An 18,183-nucleotide genomic window follows, 5' to 3' on the forward strand; every position below is an offset into this window, starting at 1 on the left:
TCTGAGCTTTGAAAGACATGCTGTTGGAAAGAGAACATCGATGGCGACGTTTTGAGGGTAAAATGATGGCTGTAGGGCAAACACTGTGGACACAGCAGCAGTTGAAAGAGAAGTAGTTAAGATGAATCTTGGCAGAGTGAGGGACAGAGCTCGTTAGGCAGGCAGGTGTGAGCCTGGTTGCTATAGTGACTGCACCCAGTGGCCCCATACACACGCAGACATGCACCTCACTTTTGCTGCTTAAAATGAACAGAAAAGTCAGGCCGAAACAAATCGCTCCCAAATGAAAAGTATAAGTCGTATTGACAAAATTCTTTCACCGTGAGCGGCAGCAATGTCTAGTCTACCTAATTCTCAGTTTTCATGCCTGTGGAGTTTATTATATGGACGTGGTGACAGTGTAAAGACAGCCTGCTCTTCTGATTTTCAAAGGAACTTTCTGAGCCATTTTAACATTGGAGTCTATGGAGGAGTTGGAGGGAGGAGGCTGTGCTTTGGTGACATTTATGAAAGAACCATAACACCTAGCACAATAGTAAACACATTGGATGAAAGAGGACAGCGATGGCTACGTTTTGAGGGTAAAATCATACCTGTAGACCAAACACCGTGGACACAGCAGCAGTTTTAAAAAATATTTTAAGATTTATTTTTTTGCTCCTCTCACTCTAGCAGTTGAGCTGTCTCACTCTAGCCCCAACATTCCGTCCCATACACACCCATTATAAACTCTGAAACGGCTGAAAAAACATCATGAAACTTAAACTGGAACTGAAGAAAAAGTATAACAGATATTGAAAAGATAAATACAAGTTGAATAGTTGAATGTCTTGTCTTCATTTTAAAGTTTGAATGGTGGATCTATGTCAATGTATGTGGAAGTAGATACAGTTTAAAGACGAGTAAGTTGAAGGAGAATTTGAAGGGTCTCCCCATTGAAATACATGGGAAATTTTTGTTGAAAAAAGTTGAATAATTTTAAAAATATAAATGTTATAAATGAGAAAAGTAGAAGCAGTCATGTCCAAAAGAAGAGGAATCTAATGGTGTTTGAATGGTTTTTCTAAGTTGAACGGTTTTGAAGGAGATACAGTACAAAAAACGTACGGAATAGATAATAATAAAATAGAATAAAGATTACAACAACAATACTGTGAATGCTTTTACAAGCATTCACACTAATAAAGACTAGAAAGTGCATTTTCTGAAGAAACTGCAGTGTGAATGCATGAATCTGAATGTATGCACTGAAATGAATTAATTGCTGAATTTTAAGTTAAAAATAAAAATGTTGAATGAGCCTGAAAATACAGAGTTTTTAACCTGAAAACAAAAGTGCAGAACTTTTGAAAGCTGATGTTCACACAGAAGAAGTTGGAAAATAGCTGAAAAGTTTTTAAATTAAAATTTGGAAAACCTAAGAAATGAGAACAGAAAATTTAGAGTCAGAAAACATCTGAATGAATATTAAAAGTTCATATTCTTTGAATCACTGAATGACTAAAGTGTGATCCCTCCACGTGGATCCACACAGTTTTAAAGGTTTACATCTCTGAGCTTTGAAAGACACGGTGTTGGAAAGAGAACAACGATGGCGACATTTTGAGGGTAAAATGATGGCTGTAGAGCAAACACTGTGGACACAGCAGCTGTTGAAAGAGAAGTGTTCAAGATGAATCTTGGCAGAGTGAGAGAGAGCTCGTTAGGCAGGCAGGTGTGAGCCTGGTTGCTATAGTGACTGAGCCAGGGGCTCCATACACACGCACACAGACATGCACCTCACTTTTGCTGCTTAAAATGAACAGAAAAGTCAGCCCCAAACAAATCCTTCCCAAATGAAAAGTACATGTCGTATTGACAAAATTCTTTCACCGTGAGCGACAGCAATGTCTAGTCTACCTAATTCTCAGTTTTCATGCCTGTGGAGTTTATTATATGGACGTGGTGACAGTGTAAAGACAGCCTGCTCTTCTGATTTTCAAAGGAACTTTCTGAGCCATTTTAACATTGGAGTCTATGGAGGACTTGGAGGGAGGAGTCTGTGCTTTGGTGACATTTATGAAAGAACCATAACACCTAGGACAATAGTAAACACATTGGATGAAAGAGGACAGCGATGGCTACGTTTTGAGGGTAAAATCAGACCTGTAGAGCAAACGCTGCGGACACAGCAGCAGTTTTAAAAAATATTTTCAGATTAATTTTTTTGCTCCTCTCACTCTAGCAGTTGAGCTGTCTCACTCTAGCCCCAACATTCCGTCCCATACACACCCATTATAAACTCTGAAACGGCTGAAAAATCATCATGAAACTTAAACTGGAACTGAAGAAAAAGTATAACAGATATTGAAAAGATAAATACAAGTTGAATAGTTGAATGTCTTGTCTTCGTTTTAAAGTTTGAATGGTGGCTCTATGTCAACGTATGTTGAAGTAGATACAGTTTGAAAATGAGTAAGTTGAATGAGGATTTGAAGGGTCTCCCCATTGAAATACATGGGAAATTTTTGTTGAAAAAAGTTGAATAAAATTAAAAATATAAATGTTAAAAATGAGAAAAATAGAAGCAGTCGTGTCCAAAAGAAGTGGAATCTAACGGTGTTTGAATGGTTTTTCTAAGTTGAACGGTTTTGAAGGAGATAGACTACAAAAAACGTACGGAATATATAATAAAATATAATAATAATAATAATAAAGATTAGAAGAACAATACTGTGAATGCTTTTACAAGCATTCACACTAATAAAGATTAGAAGAACAATACTGTGAATGCTTTTACAAGCATTCACACTAATAAAGATTAGAAGAACAATACTGTGAATGCTTTTACAAGCATTCACACTAATTATAGCACTGTTCTGGTCCTGATAAGCCACAGTTACATTTCATTTACTGCATACATATTCAACACTTTATTCTGAGCTTTATCAACCTTGCAAACTTACAGACAATTTGAAATTACCAGTAAATCTAACATGCTCACCTTTGTACCCAAAGGAAGCCTACACAGGCGTGTGGAACATACACACTACACACATTAAGGCCACAGCCAATCAGAATGTCCCAACTCAGAAGATGCATATTTAACAGTACAACTGTAACAGGTTCACACATGCACTGCAGCCCTGAGCCTGACTAAGATGTACCTGAGAGAGGTTAATGACAGCAAATGCATTCTGTCTCCTGTCAGCTCCACGGCTCAGCCGGTTTCCACTGGTGACATCAGACCAGTTCCTACATCATCATTGTCTGTTCATATGTGTTTATGTGGAAAACCAACTTTGGATTTATTAGCTCCTGCTACTAAACAACAATACAGAACTTTTTCAGCTGAGAAGGAAGTGAAAATACCGTCATTCACGTAGATTTCTGATTGGCAAAGCTAACTCAAAATTTCGAGTTAAAAAGCCAAAATTTTGAAAAAGAGTTGTGCATGCTCTTTTTTGTGGTGGAAACGGGCTTCCATAGATTGGGCTGCCTGCAGCTCAGCAGATAGAGCGGGTCTTCTGCTGGGCAAGATACTTTGAATGTGTGAGAATGTGAGCTAGAAAGCTACTTAGCTAGAAACACAGAAGCAGAGCTTGTGTGAATGTTGCATAAAGTGCTTTGAGAGTTCCGGGAGGCTTAGAGGTATCCTCACACAGAACCATCACTATGAGTGGAAAGTACTCACGAGCCCATCTTCCCCTTGAAGTCAAACACGTCCTTGATGTTACTGGTGCTTTTCTTCCAGCTGCAAACGATCTCCTTCTGGCCCATCTTAGCTGTAATCGCCTGAACAACCACCAACCACATCAGTTATTCGTGCTGACAGTGGAAACGTTTATTTATACATCACACCACGCAACACATGTGAAAGTGCTGGTGAGCCAACGTTTGCAGCATTCTGCTTTACGCCGGTGTCTACATATAACTTAGTGATTGTAGTTACCGTGTGCACTGATGCACTGTGCCTTTGTAGTCAGAGCCAGGTTTGAGTCGATATGATGCTGAAATAAATCATTACAGTAAGTGAGGTTTCATTTATTCAGCTATTCAAAGGAAAAATACCAAACGTCTGCGTTTTCATTTCATGCATTGTGGAGACACTGATAGCATCAAAGCACATGTAACCTACGTATGTGTGTAATTAAAAGGACAGTTTTTCAATCAAATTTTATTTATATAGCACATTTTAAAGACCGAAGTACACCAAAGTGCTTTCCAGTAAAATCATGATACAGATAAAAATCACAATATAAAATATAAATTACAGATACAAATAAAATAAATAGAATATAAAATAATTACATAATCTAAATGCAAAGCCAGATGTAAATTACCCTAATTAGCCTTGAATGCCAGGTTAAACAAATACGTTTTTAGACGTGATTTAAAAGACTGAATGGAATCTGATGCACGAATATGAAGAGGAAGAGTATTCCATAACCTGGGTGCGGCAACAGCAAAGGCACGGTCTCCTCTGGTCTTCAGCCGAGACCTAGGTTGCACTAAGAGCAGTTGGCCCGATGATCTTAGTGCTCTCTTAGGGCTATACAGACAGAGGAGATCAGCTAGGTAGTCAGGTGCCATATTGTTTAGGATTTTATAGGTAAACAATAAAATTTTAAAATCGATTCGATATATAATAGGAAGCCAATGTAAGTTGGCCAGAACAGGGGTGATAGAATCATCAGTGCCGGTCAAGAGACGTGCTGCGGCATTTTGGACCAGCTGCAATCGCTGAAGAAGAGAAGATTGTAGGCCCAAGTAAAGAGAATTACAATAATCCAGTCTTGAAGTGATGAAAGCATGAATGAGTTTCTCCAGATCTTTGCGTGGTGTATATGGTTTAGCCTTAGAAATTAGGCGTAGTTGGTGAAAGCTGGTTTTTACCACAGTAGAGACCTGTTTATCTAGTTTGAAGGAACTATCCATGAAAACTCCAAGATTCCTAGCAGCTTCAGTAAGGTGATTAGCAACAGGCCCAAGTGTGCCAGTCAGTTGTCCCAGAGGCATATTTCTATCAAAAACGATAATTTCTGTCTTCTTTTCATTTAAAGTAAGAAAGTTACATGATAACCAGTCTTTAACATCCCTCAGACAATCAAACAGAGGATGTAGTGAAGATGAAACATCCCCAGTCAGGTGGAGGTAGATTTGAATATCATCAGCACAGCAGTGAAAAGAGACATTATGTTTTTCAAAGATGGAGCCCAAGGGCAGCATGTACAGAGAAAACAACACAGGACCCAATACCGAGCCCTGGGGCACACCACAGCAAAAAGGGGCAGAAGAAGAGGAATATTTTCCCATCATGACAGAGAACGACCTCTCAGAGAAATATGATTTAAACCATGAAAGAACATTTCCTTTAAGGCCTACTACTTGTTCCAACCTTGCCAAAAGGATATCATGGTCAACCGTGTCAAAGGCTGAAGTCAAATCCAATAGAACTAAGACCGCAGAGCGCCCAGAGTCAGCGATTAGAAGAAGGTCATTGAAAACTCTTAGTAGGGCAGTTTCGGTGCTGTGACGTGGTCTAAATCCAGACCGGAATTTATCACTTATACCATTTCTTTCTAAGTGGGTCTGTAGTTGCTGAAGCACTATTTTCTCTAAAATTTTTGACATGAAAGGGAGTTTAGAAATCGGCCTGTAATTTGCTAGAGTGTTACGATCAAGGCTGCTTTTCTTGATAACAGGTTGCACGACTGCATGTTTAAAGACAGTCGGAACACAGCCAGATAACAGTGATGAGTTCATTAAAAATAAGATACAGGACCCGATTGTATTCAATGCATCCTTAATGATACGAGAAGGAATAATGTCATGCAGAGAATTTGAGCTTCTCTGGTTATTAATTATTTCCTTTAAAGTCGAGAATGACACAGGTTCAAACTGTTGAAAGACCGTTGAACATTCGGAAACTGGGGCTTGATTTACTACCAGAGAATGTGGGGCCCTTAACACTGAGATTTTATCTATAAAATAATTTAGAAATTTTTCGCAGAGGGCCGGGGAGGCACCCATCGAAACATCAGAGCAGGGATTAACCATTGAGTTAAAGATTTTAAACAGAACTCGAGGATTGTGACTATTAGTTGCAATAATGTTCGACAAAAAAGAAGTTTTTGCCATTTTGGCAGCCTTCTGAAATTTAGACCGGCTCATATGCAGGATGTCAAGGGACACCTGAAGTTGATCTTTTTTCCATCTCCTCTCAGCTCGACGACATTCACGCCTAAGAGCAAGGGTGGATTCATTTAGCCAGGGTTGGCGAGAGGTTTTACGGCGTTTAGTCTTTACTGGAGCCACAGTGTCCAAAATAGAAGAGCATGTAGAAATAAAAGAGTTGACTATGCCATCAACCGCGAGAGGTGGATTACTGATGTCATCGTAACAGGCAGAGTTAGCAAAGGCCGCAGAGAAAACGCACTCTCTCTGTCCTCTGTGTGTGTCCTTGAGTCACTCTGTCCTCTGTGTGTGTCCTTGTGTCCCTCTGTCCTCTGTGTGTGTCCTTGTGTCCCTCTGTCCTCTGTGTGTGTCCTTGTCTCTCTGTCCTCTGTTTGTGTCCTTGTGTCCCTGTCCTCTGTGTGTGTCCTTGTGACCCTCTGTCCTGTGTGTGTGTCCTTGTCTCTCTGTCCTCTGTGTCCCTCCTTTGTGTTTGGTTTCCCTTACCTGTTCCCATGTTCCCCTCCTTGTGTCCCACCCCGTCTCCCTATGTCTGCGTGTTCCACGTCCCATTGTCAGGCTCCTGTTGTCACAGTCTACATCTTTGTGTGTGTGTTCAGGTTTTTCTTCCCCTGTGGCGTCATGTTCATGTGTGTCAGCTGTGTTTTCCGTGTGTTTCCACTTCCCCATCTGTGTATTTAGTTAGGGGTGCAACAATACTCGTATCGATCTTGAACCGTTCGATACAGTGCTTTCGGTTCGGTACGCATATGTATCGAACAATACAACATTTTTAATTTATTTTATCAACTTTTCTTCTGATGATACTGTCTGTGTTGAGCGCTCAGTGGATCTGCGTTCGACTACTCCGCCTAGGCTGTACTGTCGAGTGCAGATCCACTGAGCTCAGCGCAAGCTAGCAAGACATAAGTTAAGCTCGTTGCAACATGGCAACTGCCTCAACGGTACCCGAAATTGAACCTCCCCCACCCTCATTCAGATCCGGCGTTTGGAACTATTTTGGTTTTCATGTGAAGCATGACCCTGATGGTAAGCGCGTCATGCACAAAAGTAAAACAGTATGTCGGATGTGCCACGCAATGCTCAATTACATTGGTGGGAACTAGTGCGTTAGCGCAGTTAGCTCGTTGGTTAATGTTTTGTTTTCGGCCATAATAAAAGGCACACTTTTAGTTCCAATCTAGTTCTGTTTCCATGTTTCGTTCGTCTGCCTTTGGATCCACTCCTCTCCACTCCACACCGTCTGTTAGTGATGTCAGTCCTCTGCTTTGTATTACCTGCACCTAATTTTGTTTAACACACTCAGGTGTATGTCCTGTGTCATTCTTCCAGGTTTGTTTCTGTTATTTTGTGTTTAAAGGTTCATTTCAATATGTTGTTTATTTTATTTTTTTTAAATAGTATATTGGTAAGATTGACTAGTTCTAGTCTAACTGAGAAGTGTTGTAATTTTATTGTCAGCATGTAAATATGCACATTTAAACAATCCACTGAAAATTTACTCCATTTTCAGAGAGCGGTCTGAAAAGTTCATTTCGTAGCCTGGGGATGGGGATATACATAGAGTTTATACACATCTGATACTTTGGAGAATAGAGGACTGAACCCTAAGCCTACCTAGTCCTTCACAACCCTTAAAATGTCACCCCATTTCCCCCTTGTTACATAAACAGTTGCGTGTCCAAGCCTGAGCTCACTTCTCACTGGCAAAGCCCATTTCTACTTATCAGGGCCACAGGATTCAAAAAGGCAGAGGATTAGAGCGATAAATACCTGTGCTTACTTAATCTCCCCGTCCACCCTGCCTTCTCATTTCCTCCTGTACTCCTGCCATATCCCCTGACAGGGCGAACGCTGGTTGTTTTATTATGCAGACTTGAAACTGAGCATCCTTGAATATTGCCAGTGCATACTAAAAGTCATATGTTAAATTATGATGTGTATATTTCGTTAGTTTTCTTGTGTGGAACATTTGATAATATACAATAACTTAGCATTACACATTTTCTGCTACACAAGCGTGTTTTATTAAATGTAAAGTTACATTTGTTTTCCTATTTACAGTATATAAATAGGAATAATGTATAACAATAATAATAATTCTTATGTCCAGCTATGTCCAGCTATTAAACGGTTTGTAAACAGAGAGAGAGAATAACTGAAATGAACCAATCCCTTACCTTAATCACAGACGTGAAATAAACGGAGCATTTGCCAGAGGACCTGTGAACAGTCGGTTGAGGTATCCCAGTGGTGACCCGACTGTTTCTGGTGACTCCTCCTCTTCTTGAGCAGGGGCGGGGCCTCCCCATTCATCTCTTCCACAGTGCTGCATTCAAAGAGCCATGGGACTTACGCTACAGCGCCAGGATTGTGAAGTAGATGAGACTGCATAATTACAGTGATAGTTCCAACTGAATGAAACTGCTGCATTCAAAAAAACCACACTTTACCTGTTTTATTTTATTTAGTACATGAATGCATATTTCATAAAACAAATGTTTTCAAAAATCGTAGCAGTTTGAAATAATAGCCAAATATGTGTGTTTTGGGTAAATGTCTGGTTATTTACCCCAAACCAAAAGAATTTACTGAATTTACTGCATCCAGGTTCTCCATTCATCCACTGCTTATCAGGTTCACAGCGGCCTATCCCAGCTTTCACAGAGCAAGAGGCAGGGTCCTATGGAGGACCACAAGAGCCACGCGCATCGAAATAAAGATTTCTGTGCTTAAATAATGAATTGTAGAATAAATTCTGCATTTGTAAAGTCATTTTTGAATTCCAATTTAATAAACTGATTTTTAAAATGCTTTTTAAATCTTCATTTCAAAAACCTTTTTCGAATTCCACTTTAATAAAGTGATTTTCAAAATGCTTTTTAAAATGGCGATTCCACTCCTCATTTCAAAATCCATTTCCCTTTCCTGTTCACTCAGGGATTAATTTTTGGATTAGTTGTTGGATTAACAACTTTATTTTAAAAATCCTGCGGCTATTCAAATTAGCCACACCGTGGGATGTAAGGAGCTCTCTGATTGGTTGGACAGACACAGGCTGTCTGCCTGGATTTTTCTAGCTCATAGCTTCGCCCTGCTAAGAAGCGTGTGTGCTTGTACAAAGGCCGTTCAGCCTCGGGATTTACACTCGGCTGGACACGGATATGTGACGAATGAAGGGATCCTGCAGCGAAATGGAGAGCCAACATCTGACTGAGTGCCCGTTTACTCAGTCTGAGCACCTGTTGAAGCTAACATGCTAACATGGCTAACGCTAGCATCACCGCACGCTGCCCCGTTATTTTAAGGTCATCTTAGCTTATGAAAGTTTTACGTTGCAGCTGTACGAGCTCGCTACGTGTTTTGTAAGCTGCTGTGCTCTTCACAAATAAAGCTGGAAGCAGCTCAGACTGTTAGAACCAGCACTGAGCCCTGTTACATTTATACAGTGTTAGAGCAATGGCTGCAATGGGGCATCTTAACACAGCCTGCACCTGGGGTCTTGCCTGGTGTGATAGACCCCAGCCTCTATGGATCTTGTACTCAGAGCTTGTTCTTGTGCTGCCATGATTAGTGCCTCTGTGCTGTCTTTCAGTCCAGCTTTGTCCAGCCACTGGTAGGATTTCTGGATATCAGCCACCTCCTCTATCTGCCGGTGGTACATACCATGCAGGGGCCTGTCCTTCCATGATGGTTCCTCGTCTCCCTCCTCTTTCTTGGGTTTCTGCTGCCTGAGGTATTCACTGAGCACTCGGTCAGTTGGGGCCATCTTCCCAATGTATTCGTGGATGTTTGTTGTCTCATCCTGGACTGTGGTGCTGACACTCACCAGTCCCCGGCCCCCTTCCTTCCGCTTAGCGTACAGCCTCAGGGTGCTGGACTTGGGGTGAAACCCTCCATGCATGGTAAGGAGCTTTCTTGTCTTTATGTCAGTGGCTTCTATCTCCTCCTTTGGCCAGCCTATTACCCCAGCAGGGTACCTGATCACGGGGAGGGCGTAGGTGTTGATGGCCCGGATCTTGTTCTTACCGTTCAGCTGACTCCTCAAGACTTGCCTGACCCTCTGCAGGTACTTGGTGGTTGCAGCTTTCCTAGCGGCCTCTTCATGGTTCCCATTCACCTGTGGGATCCCCAGGTACTTGTAACTGTCCTCTATGTCTGCAATGTTGCCTTCTGGTAGTTCGATCCCCTCAGTTCTGACTACGTTCCCTCTCTTTGTTATCATCCGACTACACTTCTCCAGTCCGAATGACATCCCGATGTCATTGCTGTATATCCTGGTGGTGTGGATCAGTGAATCGATGTCTCGTTCACTCTTAGCATACAGCTTGATGTCATCCATGTACAGGAGGTGGCTGACAACTGCTCCGTTCCGTAGTCGGTATCCGTAGCCAGTCTTGTTAATGATCTCACTGAGGGGGTTCAGGCCTATGCAGAACAGCAGTGGGGACAGAGCATCTCCTTGGTAGATCCCACACTTGATGGTGACTTGTGCTATGGGCTTGGAGTTGGCCTCTAGTGTTGTGTGCCACATCCCCATTGAGTTCCTGATGAAGGCTCTTAGGGTCCTGTGGATCTTGTACAGTTCTAGGCATTCCAGTATCCAGCTGTGGGGCATTGAGTCATAGGCCTTCTTGTAATCATTCCAGGCAGTGCACAGGTTGGTCAGCCTGGTCTTGCAGTCTCGGCTGACTGTTCTGTCTACCAGTAGCTGGTGTTTTGCGCCTCTGGTATTCTTGCCAATCCCTTTCTGTGCCCCACTCATGTATTGACCCATGTGCCTGTTCATCTTAGCTGATATGATGCCTGACAGGAGCTTCCATGTAGTACTGAGGCAGGTTATTGGTCAGTAGTTGGATGGGACCGGTCCCTTCTTGGGGTCCTTGTGGATCAGGACCGTCTGGCCTTCAGTTAGCCACTCTGGGTGTCTCTCGTCAACTAGTAGCTGGTTCATTTGTGCTGCCAGGCGCTTATGGAGTGCAGTCAGCTTCTTCAGCCAGTAGGCGTGAACCATGTCAGGGCCTGATGCTGTACAACTCTTCATACTAGAGACCCTTGGTTGGATGTCTGCCACCGTGATGGTTACTGGACCCTGTTCAGGGAGGTTGCTATGGTCTGCCCTCAGATCCACTAGCTACTGAGCATTGCCGTTATGGGTTGCGTCCTTCCCCCATATGCTCTTCCAGTATTGCTCCGTCTCCAACCTTGCAAACTTTCTTATTGGAAGTTTCCACAGCTGCCAGAAAGGGACAGATTTCTGGCTGGTCTTAATGAGTGGTCGTTGCTCTCTCGTTTTCTCTGGAATTGCTGCACGGAGGATGTAACACCCATGATAAGCGCTGAGGTGTGTGTCCTTGTCAGAAATCAGCCAACCTCAGCTTCCAGGTAAGGAAAAGTGGAACCAGAAGATATTCAAATGCATCTCCTCACAGCTGCTGATGAATTCTACAAAAAACAAAGTTTGTTAAAAACATTTGCAGGTGAATCACCACTGATTTATCAGTGACATCCATTTACTCAAAAATTACTGACAAGTGGACAACTAGAATATATAGTATATAATTTCAACAATGTCCTGTACAAAATGGAACTTTATATGACAAATGTGGTGTGGTGCTTGTGGAATTTTTAACAAGGACCCTACAAAACTTTACAGTACTCATGCTGCCAAACTTCTGATGGCTACGTGTGCAGTTCCTGCTTTAAATGCATTCACTTTTAAGATTAAGGAATCTAAGCGGCCAGAAATGTTTGAACTAGCTTATGAACCTACATCACCGAGGCCGTCTCTCCTGCATGAAGTCCAGGTGCTGGTTTTCCAGTGTGTGGGTCTGATGGCCCAAAGCTGACTCAGAGCTGTAACACCATCAATGGCTGCAGTATGGAACAGATGTGGGTGTGTCCTCATCTCCCAGAGGAGTCCAAATCGTCATCAAACAGCCCTACAGACACAAAAACATGAAAATATAAACAACCAGACTATCAGCAGTGATTTAAGTACTTTAAGACCTCTGTGAAAATCATTTACAGTATATATCACAGAATTTAAGGCATTTATAATCACAGAGCATACAGAGAAAAGTACTAAACTGAATCAATTTCAGCTTTCGTTTCTCATGATGTATATTGTATTAATAATTGTCCATGTGTGTGTAGATATATATGTATGTATGTATATGTATGACGCTTTGCAACGATGGGCGTAGCTGTGGGAAGCTTATTGTTTTTGTTGATGAGTGAGTATAGGGGTGGGATTTAATAAGTTTTCTTCGTCCCACTCCTTTTCAGGTAATTTTTGTTTGGTTTTTTTTGTTTTGTGCACTTTATGTTCAACATATGTATTTTGTTGTGCCTGAAATGAACAAATAAATGAAATGAAAAATGAAATGAATGAATGAAATGAAATGAATTAAATTTCATTATCTGTATCTTTACCACACATTTGCCACACAGGTGTAGATACTGTAGGTTCAGTGAATGCTTACATTGCACTGATTAGAATATACTGGACATTCAAAGCTAAGATTCAGCGCACTGTGTTAGAGGCTGGGATTTGATGAATTCATCATATATACAACCATTGATCATCATTTATGTCCAGTTGAGAATGAATCTGTGCACTCACATATTAAATGAACTGAAATCAGTAGTGTGATCTCCAGTCTTGATATAAGGAATGAGAGAACTGACAGCTGTTATTTTAATCAGCCTGTCTCAGTTGTTTTAACTCTAAGTATCACAAAGTAATGTGGTAACATTTGGACTGACGAGTTTACTGTCAGCATTTTAATCGCTAGTTTAAAGGCTGTAGGTTGCAGCCATTGCTCTAACACCGTATAAATGTAACAGGCCTCAGTGCTGGTTCTAACAGTCTGAGCTGCTTCCAGCTTTATTTGTGAAGAGCACAGCAGCTTACAAAACACGTAGCGAGCTCGTACAGCTGCGACGTAAAACTTTCATAAGCTAAGATGACCTTAACGGGGCTACGTGATGCTAGCGTTAGCCACGTTAGCACGTTACCTTCAACAGGTGGTCAGACTGAGTAAACAGGCACTCAGTCAGAGGTTGGGCTCTCCGTTTCGCTGCAGGCTCCCTTCATTCTTCACATATCTGTGTCGAGCCGAGTGTAAATCCCGAGGCTGAACAGCCTTTGTACAAGCACACACGCTTCTTAGCAGGGCGAAGCTATGAGCTAGAAAAATCCAGGCTGGCAGACAGCCTGTGTCTGACCAACCAATCAGAGAGCTCCTTACATCCCACGGTGTGGCTAATTTGAATAGCCGCAGGATTTTTAAAATAAAGTTGTTAATCCAAATGCTAATCCAACTGCTAATCCACATGTTAATCCCTGAGCGAACAGGAAAGGGAAATGGAGTTTGAAATGAGGAGTGGAATCGCCATTTTAAAAAGAATTTTAAAAATCAGTTTAATAAATTGGAATTCAAAAATGAATTTACAAATGCAGAATTTATTCTACAATTCATTATTTAAGCACAGAATTCTTTATTTCGATGCGCGTGGCTCTTGTGGTCCTCCATAGGACCCTGCCTCTTACTCCTCAGTAAGGAAAATCGCTATTGGCTGTCCTAAAAGTCGCTAGAAGTCACTAAATGACGTCATCGCCTAATTTGCATAACTGGTCATGCTAATGTAATTGTAACCTACATTGTTGGAGAGAGAAATAACATCGTGGAAGAGACATAAAGTGAGTAAAAAACGTCCTAAATGCAGTTAGAATTTATTTAGAACTACAAATTAAATTTCTTTTAGCTATTATTGTTTTTAAATGTCACAATTCCAACCCTGCTCCTTTATCCGGGCTTGGACCGGCAAAAGTGACCCGAAATAGGCACTCTGGTGGAGTTACTTTGTGTGTGTGTGTGTGTGTTTATAAGTAGTTTTAAACCTTGTGATCCACAAAACAGCATAACAGTAAAAGAAGAACTGACTGCGTTACAGTCAGTGCGGGAGCAGCGGCTTCGCTTATGCGCGATTCATTTGCCGTTTGGAGGCATAGGTGTGAACATCTCCTGCCCTGATAGCAGCTGTGGGACGACTATCCTCCGCCTGTGAGCACTTTGGCACGGGCGAGTTGCCCATGGCAGCACCGCTGCTTGTTGAGAGTAAGAGCGATACGCATTTTCACGTCAAAAAGTTGTCATAAATAAGTCTCCAGTAATGCCAGAAAAAGTCGCCAGATTTGTCGCTTGTCACTTTTTAGAAAAAAAGTTGCTAAGGGGTCTGAAAAGTTCGCTAAATATAGCGACAAAGTCACTAAGTTGGCAATACTGTGTCTGTCCAACCAATCAAAGAGCTCCTTACATCCCACGGTGTGGCTAATTTGAATAGCCGCGGGATATTTAAAATAAAGTTGTTAATCCAACAGCTAATCCAAATGTTAATCCCTGAGCAAACAGGAAAGGGAAATGGATTTTGATATGAGGAGTGGAATCGCCATTTTAAAAAGCATTTTGAAAATCACTTTATTAAAGTGGAATTCAAAAATGAATTTACAAATGCAAAATTTATTCTACAATTCATTATTTAAGCACAGAATTCTTTATTTCGATGCGCGTGGCTCTTGTGGTCTTCCATAGGGTCCACCCACAGCAGGCTGCTAATCCGTCACAGAGCTAACTCATAGAGACAGACAGAGACCCTCACATCTTACATCTAAAGCCATGCATGCAACTGGGCTGTGGAAGGAAGCCAGAATACACAGTGGGAACTGTTGGGATTCAGAGATTCTTTTATGGTTACCATATAACCTGCCTTATGATAAATGCATTAATAACATGTTTTACAGTATTATTTTATCAGTAATATTTCTTACAGGGTTTATATTGCATTGAATATGTTTGTCATCACACACACACACACAAACATAAACACACACACACACAGAACAAAACACACACAAACACACACACACACACACACAAACACACACACAGACCAACACACACACATACACGCACACACAGACCAACACACACACACACACACATACACGCACACACAGACAAACACACACACAGACACAGGGAAACACATAAACACTAGACTGAATCCATAATTTATACAGGGTGGGCCATTTATATGGATATACCGTAATAACATGGGAATGGTTGGTGATATTAAAGTCCTGTTTGTGGCAAATTAGTATATGTGAGGGGGCAAGCTCCTCAAGATGGGTGGTGACCATGGTGGCCATTTAGAAGTCGGCCATCTTGGATACAACTTTTGTTTTTTCAATAGGAAGAGGGCCATGTGACACATCAAACTTATTGGTAATGTCACAAGAAAAACAATGGTGTGCTTGGTTTCAACGTAACTTTATTCTTTCATGAGTTATTTACAAGTTTCTCTTTGTTCACAGCCATTGACATGTCGAAGAGGTTAACACGTGAGGAGCGGATCGAAATTGTGTTGATAGCTGGTGAACGCAGTAACCGGGTCATTGCAGCAGATTTCAATGCAAGACACCCTACGAGACCACCCATCTCCCAGGCTACAGTTAGCAAACTGCTTGCTAAGTTTCGTGAAACTGGTTCAGTGTTGGATTTGCCAAAATGTGGACGCAAGAAAACTGTCACTAATGAAGAAACATCAGTGGCTGTCCTAGCTTCATTCAGCAAGAGCCCACAGCATAGCACTCGCTGTCACTGGAGAGTGGCATTAGTCGAACATCCCTTCGGCGGATATTAGCTACTCACAAATGGCACCCTTACAAACTCCAGCTACTGCAGCATCTCAACGAGGATGACCCAGATCGGCGCACAGAATTTGCAGAATGGGCAAAACAAAAATTGGAACAGGACCCTCAGTACACGCAGAAGATTTTGTTCAGTGATGAGGCAAACTTTTATGTGAATGGTGAAGTTAACAAACAAAACCACCGCTATTGGTCTGACACTAACCCACATTGGATGGATCCCTCCAAGACTGTTGGAACAACAAAAGTGATGGTTTGGTGTGGTATATGGGGTACAATGATAGTGGGTCCATTCTTCATCAATGGAAACCTCAAGGCCACTGGATATTTGAAATTGCTACATAATGATGTGTTTCCCTCTTTATGCACTGAAGCTGGCACGTTCCCTGAGTTTTTCCAGCAAGATGGTGCACCACCACATTATGGGTGCCAGGTCTGAGCATTCCTAGATGAACAGTTTCCTGGAAAGTGGATTGGTCGTCGTGGGCCAGTTGAATGGCCCCCAAGGTCTCCCGATCTGACCCCCTTAGACTTTTATCTTTGGGGTCATCTGAAGGCAATTGTCTATGGTGTGAAGATATGAGATGTGCAGCACCTGAAACTACGGATACTGGATGCCTGTGCTGGCATTTCTCCTGCGGTGTTGCTATCAGTGTGTGAAGAGTGGGAGAAGAGGGTTGCATTGACAATCCAACACAATGGGCAGCACATTGAACACATTTTATAAGTGGTCAGAAACTTGTAAATAACTCATGAAAGAATAAAGTTACGTTGAAACCAAGCACACCATTGTTTTTCTTGTGACATTACCAATAAGTTTGATGTGTCACATGGCCCTCTTCCTATTGAAAGAACAAAAGTTGTATCCAAGATGGCCGACTTCTAAATGGCCACCATGGTCACCACCCATCTTGAGGAGTTTGCCCCCTCACATATACTAATGTGCCACAAACAGGACTTTAATATCACCAACCATTCCCATGTTATTACGGTGTATCCATATAAATGGCCCACCCTGTATATATATATATATATATAGGTTCAGAATGTAACCAGGGCTTGAAGGAGAACTAACCAACACTAACACACATTGCACTTGTGTTTCATGTTTCTCCTTTAATTTGTTACATGTGTGTATATTCTGACATGACAAAGGTCTACCCACACATCTGGATATTTGCATTCCCCCTCTCCACGTATGTTTCAGCTGTCTCAACATCTCAGCTCTGCTGGGTCATGGCTACTTCAGCAGTGAGAGATGCAGCTCAACACAATGTTTCTCAGTGGCAGGATATTGATAGCACAGATAAGCAGATTATGTATGTGTGAATAGCTAATGCAAAGAGCTGCCCAGTAAGCTATTTTACTGCATTATTATAGTTATCCTAATTAGATGAATATTCACAGAGACAACATACAAGAGACTGCATAAACAAAAACAACTTAACACAAGAGACTGCTGCCATTACACAGTGTCATGGTTTAAGTTAACAGGCCAGGTCCAAAGAGATCACTGTGACCAGCCAAGTCTCCGGAAAATAGCATCACTATTCCTTGACGATCCCTAGGAGGATTTTAAATGTCATTAATATGGAAGCTCTTTTCTGGCATTATTAACCAAACTGCACTTATGAAGCACTGATACTAAATTATCCTTTACAAATGCACAGTTCAGTGTGATTGGTCAGATGTTGCCAATGCCACGCCCATCACGACTAGGAACCATTAACCAGCTTCGTGTTCCTGACTACTGATGTTAGGGTGAGCCAATCAAATGACAGTAAGAAACCCTGGCTTTGTAGCACAGGCCCAGGTCACCTGAACACCGTCTGTACACAAAGAAAAATCCTGTTCACTACTTTGTTACTGTCAAGAGAATTTTCAGATATTTGTAAATCTGATTGTGTTTCCCTAAATCACCGTCTACAGTGTAGGCAACATAAAATGTTTGGGTTTTTTTACATTCGCCTTCTTTGTCTATGCTCATGTTCTACATAACTGATTCTCGACAGGGGTAATTAGACAGAGGTACCGTTTATATCAGATCAGATCACTTTTATTGTCACATCACATTAGTGGTACACTGGTGCAGCACATGTCAGTGAGATTCTTGTGTGCAAGCTTCACAAGCAACAGTGGTGTACAAAATATAAAAAAAATAAAAACATAAAAAATAAATAAAATAAAATATAACAAATATATAAAAAATAAATATGCAATGAATGGTATGAATATATGTACAAATAAAAAGAATGTATGCACATATATACATACATATGTATACGTGTATATAC

The 18,183-nt window shown here is 41.4% G+C and overlaps 1 long non-coding RNA gene across 1 annotated transcript; it reads right to left on the reverse strand.

Moving 5' to 3' along the window:
- Window positions 1-3,672: 3,672 nt before the first annotated feature.
- LOC106098334 (uncharacterized) lies at window positions 3,673-8,567 on the reverse strand. The gene is made up of 3 exons (XR_001224533.3): window positions 8,355-8,567; window positions 3,932-3,989; window positions 3,673-3,774 (listed from the first exon to the last, which is right to left on the reverse strand). It is a non-coding gene; the product is annotated as an uncharacterized LOC106098334 (long non-coding RNA).
- Between the last annotated feature and the right edge of the window lie 9,616 nt (window positions 8,568-18,183).

This window comes from Oreochromis niloticus, linkage group LG5 (assembly GCF_001858045.2).
Source record: "Oreochromis niloticus isolate F11D_XX linkage group LG5, O_niloticus_UMD_NMBU, whole genome shotgun sequence".
Lineage (NCBI taxonomy): Eukaryota > Metazoa > Chordata > Actinopteri > Cichliformes > Cichlidae > Oreochromis > Oreochromis niloticus.